Here is a 6,376-nt window from a genome sequence, read left to right as displayed (position 1 = left end):
TAACTAGTGTCTAAAAGCAGAGAAAATCCTTTTCTGAATGTATCGCAGTTGCAACGAGAGACCAATTTCCCTGGCTGTGGCGACACGATTCTCAAAAGGCTGTGAGACGCAGGGTTGCGTGCATGACGATCCACTGTAAAACAAGAGCTCAAGGAGTGTTTCGTGGGGAAACGTCATTTTCACTGACTTGAATGTGTTTCGCACGAATAACGACCGTCCAAGTGTTGCTTACAGCCGCAAGGGACTCGCCCTCAACGATAGAAGGAACTCTCAACAGCGAGAAGTATGCCCACAAATACAAAATGTGATGCTACGTCAGTGCGAAAGCTGTACGCAGAAGAGAAGTTCGTAATGCAAGAGGACCATTCTCTCATTCACAAGTCTGCCTTTTGTTCAATAGCAGCTCTGCATATTGGTATAACGTCATAGACTGGCCGCCACATGTACCCTGTGGAAAATATGTGCGCTTAGATCGCGGGTGCGTTAACAGAGAACTTGCCACGACATCAACCAACTACAGGTAACACTCTTTGGGGCTGCTTTCTTGAAGCCTGGGAGGAGGTTGTTGCTTCAGTGAGTTATGTCGAACAGGTTATAGATACTACGGGCAGCGGCCTTGCCGCAGTGGATACACCGGTTCCCGTGAGATCATCGAAGTTAAGCGCTGTCGGGTGTGGCTGGCACTGGGATGGGTGACCATCCAGGCCGCCATGCGCTGTTGCCATTTTTCGGGGTGCACTCAGACTCGTGACGCCAATTGAGGAGCTACTCGAACGAATAGTAGCGCCTCCGGTCAAAGAAAACCATCGTAACGACCGGGAGAGCGGCGTGCTGACCACACGACTCTCCTAACTGCATCCACAACTCAGGATGACACAGCGGTCGGATGGTCCCGATGGGCCACTTGTGGCCTGAAGACGGAGTGCTTTTATAGATTCTATGGCAACACGCACGACGGAAGTACAAAATAATGCGCTATTCTAGATAATATATTAGAGTCTTTAAAACTTTTTTATGCCGTCTTTTTCTTCTATTTTCCTCACTGAGATCCAGTGAAAGGTCACATAGCACATATAAAATAAAATTAGTGCTAGTTTTTTCTTTGAGTTGCATTTTTAATTGAAATGAGTTTCTTTTGAATATATGGTTTGTTAAATATTCTCTTTTTATTTCATTTATAGCAAGTCTAGGTACTTACAAAGTAATCAGTTCAAATGAAGTTTTGAAAAATATTTTGTGTTATTTCAAATAAATGTCTCTCTTTCCCTCCATCCTCCAAAAATTATGCAAACGATTTCGTCTTACATTTATTCATTGTTAATTTCTGCTCCATTCTCTCTCTCACTCTCTCTTGCCTCTCTTACATCACACCATAGTTGCCGTTCTACCCCATTCTCCCAACACATTGTGAACAAATGTAACGGCTTCCATTGTAAGTAAACATTATCGTTTCATTTCTTTTTTCTTTACTGTCTTCTACCAGTCCCCTCACAACCAATATCCTCTTAAGTATAATACATTCTTCGTTCTGCCCACATTCATTCCCTTTCTCTCTGTCCTAAGGTAAAACGAACTTTTGCATACCTCTAAGTAACGAATGCTTTGAAAACTGTACACACTTTTATATTGCTCTTCTGTAATCCTCCGCATTGCTATATCCCTCCCTCCTTCCTGTTACCCCTCGCTTGACTGCGTCAGCATGAATACTCTGCAATTCACAGCTAAGTGCTTCGCAGGAGGTCTCTGAAACATTATAACATTATTCCTCTACCATTCTGCCCTCAAAAAGTGCATGCGAACAATGAACAACTGAACCTTACAGTGCGAGCACTGACGTCTCTTATCACAGCGGTGAGGTCACCCTTGTATGTTGTGGTAATGAAAATATCGTGGCTTTCAGCGGAGGAGGTTGGCCATTGGATTTAGTGAAAACACCTCGCCTCAATGTGATACGCCTACGTTTCAGTGACTTTCATTCGTTTACTACATCCGTGACACAATCTCCGCTATTCCCTGATGATACAAAACAATGTGCCCTTCTGTGAACTTTTTCTATGTCTTTGGTCAGTTCTACGTTGTAGGGACCCGATGACACGCAGGAATACGCATAAAGAGGACAGGAAAGTGTGTTGTAGACGAGCTACAAACGGCTATACCAAACTGAGAAAAACATCTTTAGAAATGGTGTCATGATAAGGCATCTTGCTGCTTTCAATAAACTGTAGATATAGAGATAAGATACAGAAAATACTGCGGAACTGCAACTGAAAATACACGAATATGTTGATGAAATAGTATCACTGAAAACTATGTTCACTGTGTTTCATTCAGCAACTACCCTACATTGACGTATTTATGTCGTTGTCCAAAAATGCTACTGGACTATAACAAAAGACTTCATGTTTAACTCAGTACATAGCACAAAACATCTTAGCTGTGCCACCAGATGTATAAGAACAATTCATTTTACGGACGTATACAGATAATCATTTGAGTTAATGTTTGTTGTGGTTTACTCACTAAATTATCCTTACTGAATTACTATATGGTACTTCAAATCGCCATCAGGCCGCACTGATTTAAGTTTACAATGACCTCCTTATATCTACTAAAACAAATCTAAGGATCAATCGTTCGACAGGGCACAGCCAACTTTCTTCCCGTCCTTCCCAACTCGATTACTACTTCGCGTCTAATCTCGTTTTTGACGAGATGATGTACCGTATCCTTCCTTTCTTTTAACCCCAATGTGCCTACTGAAGGCAAGTATCACCCAAGGTTAATTGGTCGTCAAACCTGCCTAATATCGGATACATTGTCATTGATCATAGTAGTATATCACAGAAATTTCTTTCCTGAATGGTGATCAATTTAGCTCAAAAAGATTGTAGTTCAAACGATCCAACTTGAGTTCCTCGAAACCGCTCACTCCATACAGCGCGCATTCAACTTATCATAGCACAGTCTACACTACAAAATTGAACAAAAGACCGTAGTTAAACTCGCTTAAAGCAACATAACATACAAAATCGCCATGAAGCAAGCTGAAACATAACATTTCATCACATGAGGAAATAATGTCATACTCACTAATTCGAGTGCAGGAAAGTCCACTCGAGATAACGTGCTCTATGCCCAATGTGTCGCGATAACTCGGGTGGACGCTGGTCTGTATCAAGCGACCACTGGCTAATGGCGCTGAAATGGGTCTTATCATGACAAACAACTAAGAGACCTTTCACAAACGTGTTTCCGCAAGATTTTTCTATTACTGGCTGCTTAGAAAATGAATGGAACTCTCACTGACCTTCCGTCAGGCTAATGCTCTTGGCAGATACACCGAATACAGCTTAAAAAGAAAGGAAAACGATAGGTCAGATATCACGGTTCTGCATTCGCCCTGCATGACCTTGACTACCAGACCACGAATAAGTTATTGACGACAAAAGCTCAAGGGGAAGTTAATTCTTCTCGTACCATGTGCTGCGTATTCCATTATGACAAAAAGATGACACTAGGACATTTGAAATTCTGTGTCTGATAGGACTCAGGCTATGTTCTCATATCTGAGGTGTGGGTTCAAATCCCGCCGAAGCTACTAGTATTTAACAGCCACAAACATACGCTCTTCACCTCCAGTAACGCCAGGGAAAGAGCTTAGGACTGTGGCATGGTTCCAAATCAACATTACAAAACTTATCTTGATTGTTGTCTGTCTGGAGTTTAGGTTAAAGCCAAAGTCCAGACAGACGACAATCAAGAAAAATTAAATAAAACAAGCTTCATGTACAATAAATAGGGATAAAGCCTAGGGTAGTATCAATTTACTTTATCAAAATATCAAGGGAAAGAAAATGAGCTTTAAGTGTGTTTCGATGATCTCAAAATTAATAATGAGACTGATATACTTCATCTGTCTAAACACTATGTAACTGTGGGGAAAGTGTCACTATAAATTAGTATAATTCAGCATCTTACCCTTGCAGATCTAACACAGGTAAAGGAGGAGTTCCATTTACACAAAGCAGGGGTATAAATACAAAACTATAGACGTCAGGAAATTTTCTGTCGATTAGCACTTTGAAGTTTGTGCATGTGAACTACAGCTAGATGTTGTAGTTTTTATATTAGCAACAGTGTACAGGTCCCCATTAGGAGTTTGGGAGAAATTCATAAAAATTTTTATTACGTATTATCCTGTCTTAAGACACAAGAAGAAATTATTAATCTGTAGTGATTTCAATGTAAATTTTCTAAGCAATTCTGACGGGAAAAGTGAACCAGACATGTTATTAATGACATACAACTTAGAATAAGTAATCAATTTCCCTACAAGTATTGCTCAAGACAGTAGCATTCCAATAAATAATGTATTTATTCAGCAAGAGGATGTAATACTAACACACGCTTTCGCTGCGATAAATGGATTATCAGACCTCAATGCACAATTAACAAACCTTAAAAACAAAGCAGCGTGTACAGTTCTGAAAACATTAAGTAAAAGTGTAAGGTTCCTCAACCCAGCATCTATACAGCACTTAAGAGAAAGCTTAAGAAATGTTAACTGCTGATATATATAGAGTGAGCCAAAGGTTAATTATACATGCAACATATTTCGTGATAAATTTATATCAGTTTTTGAAAATTGTTTCCAAGAAAAATACCAAATATAACACCAAAGAGTTTACAAAGAAATTTTGGATTACTATAGGTGTTAAACTGTCTTCAGAAAGAAAAAGAAAGCTGTATGGGACAGCAAGAATTAGTAAAGACCCAGAAGTAATTTTACACTATGAAAATTATTGTAACATGTTGAGAAAAGTAATCAGTAAATCAAGAAATACGTGTGTTACAGATGAAATTAACAGTATGGAAAATTGTTTGAGGGGAAACAGGATAAACAACCACTGGGGTAGGTAGTATTACAATTAGAATGAGACCATCTTCATCAACAGTACACAAGTAGCGAATGTATTTAACAACCATTTTTTAAGTGTAGGCGAAAGAATTGGTGAGACTAGTTCAAAGGAAATAGCTAAGCCATACACAGAAGAGTTGGAGCATAATAAGTTTTTGGGTGTATGTAGAGGTAAGAATCTTAAATGTAAAATGAATATTTCATATTTCCTAATGTGACTAAGTTCAGCAACTTTTGCAGTCAGAGTAATTGCCAATTTTGAGGAAATAAAAATTAGTAAGCTAGCATTCTTTGCATGCTTTCGTATCTGATGTCATACGAAATAATATTTTTAGGTTACCCAGCATTAAGGCAAAAAGTATTCACTGCTCAAAAGAAAATGGTTAGTGTAATCTGTGGGGCTCATCTTGTAGGCATCTGTTTAAAGGGGTAGGAATTCTTACAACAGCCTCACAACACATTTACTCAGTAATACATTTCTTCTCAGCAACATGGACCAGTTAAAAAACAACAGTGATATTCATGATTACAATACCAGAAGAAAGAATGATTTGCACTATACTTTACGTAACCTATCTCTGGCACAGGAAGGGGTAAATTAAGCAGCAGTAAAACTTTTCGATAAATTTCCAGATGAAATAAAATGTCTGACAGACAACAGTAATATTTTCAAAAATAAACTGAAACTATATTTCCTCGGCAACTCCTCCTATACCATAGATGAATTCTTGAATATGGATGGATAGATCGATAGGTATAATACATGCGTTCTGTGCCATTTAAGGCAATGGGGTAGGTAATAAAAATTTTAAGCTTAAAAAAGCCTTGATACATGTGTGCATTTCTTATGCACTTCACACCTTCCACCTCATGATTGCTACCGTGAGACTGATCAGTGGAACACGTAACTAACTAACTTAGACAAGTTCATTCGCTACTGACAGGAACAGAATTGGATTGATTTTGGCTCACAGAGGTGGAAGTTGCTGCTTGCAGAGACTATGTCTCTGGTAATATTTCTTGTACTAATAATGTTGTTTCAGTTCACAAGCCAATCGTCATGTACGGTCATACAACATTCATTTCTTATTTTAAGTGAGCTTGAAATGTTGAAAATGTTGACACTAATGGGATTCGAGCTCAGATTCCAAATTTTACCTGGTTTTGAACCATTCGAGGAGATACTGTCCCATCATTTCAATCTTTGCTCTCAATGCCAAACTCCTCCACGTCCCTACGTATGGCGCCATTGTAACTACTAGTGAAAGGGAATTTGATTGTTGACGCCTCTTCCTGTGGGTTAACAATAACGAAATGCGTGGTATCTGAGTCTCAGACAGCACAGAACTATTTGTTGCATTACCTCTAGCCAGACAAGTGCACATTTTGCTACTGGTGAAGATAAAATACATATTTCATGTCTATTTGTAGATGTAAGACAACAGCGAAAAGTGCTGT

General features: G+C 39.0%; 1 pseudogene; it reads left to right on the top strand.

The window, feature by feature from the left end:
* The first annotated feature begins 606 nt into the window (after positions 1-606).
* LOC124742899 lies at positions 607-724 on the top strand (annotated as a pseudogene).
* Positions 725-6,376: the final 5,652 nt, after the last annotated feature.

The sequence above is a fragment of the Schistocerca piceifrons genome, unplaced genomic scaffold (assembly GCF_021461385.2).
Source record: "Schistocerca piceifrons isolate TAMUIC-IGC-003096 unplaced genomic scaffold, iqSchPice1.1 HiC_scaffold_2356, whole genome shotgun sequence".
NCBI classification, from domain to species: Eukaryota; Metazoa; Arthropoda; class Insecta; order Orthoptera; family Acrididae; genus Schistocerca; species Schistocerca piceifrons.
This window is presented reverse-complemented; position numbering and strand designations above follow the sequence as displayed.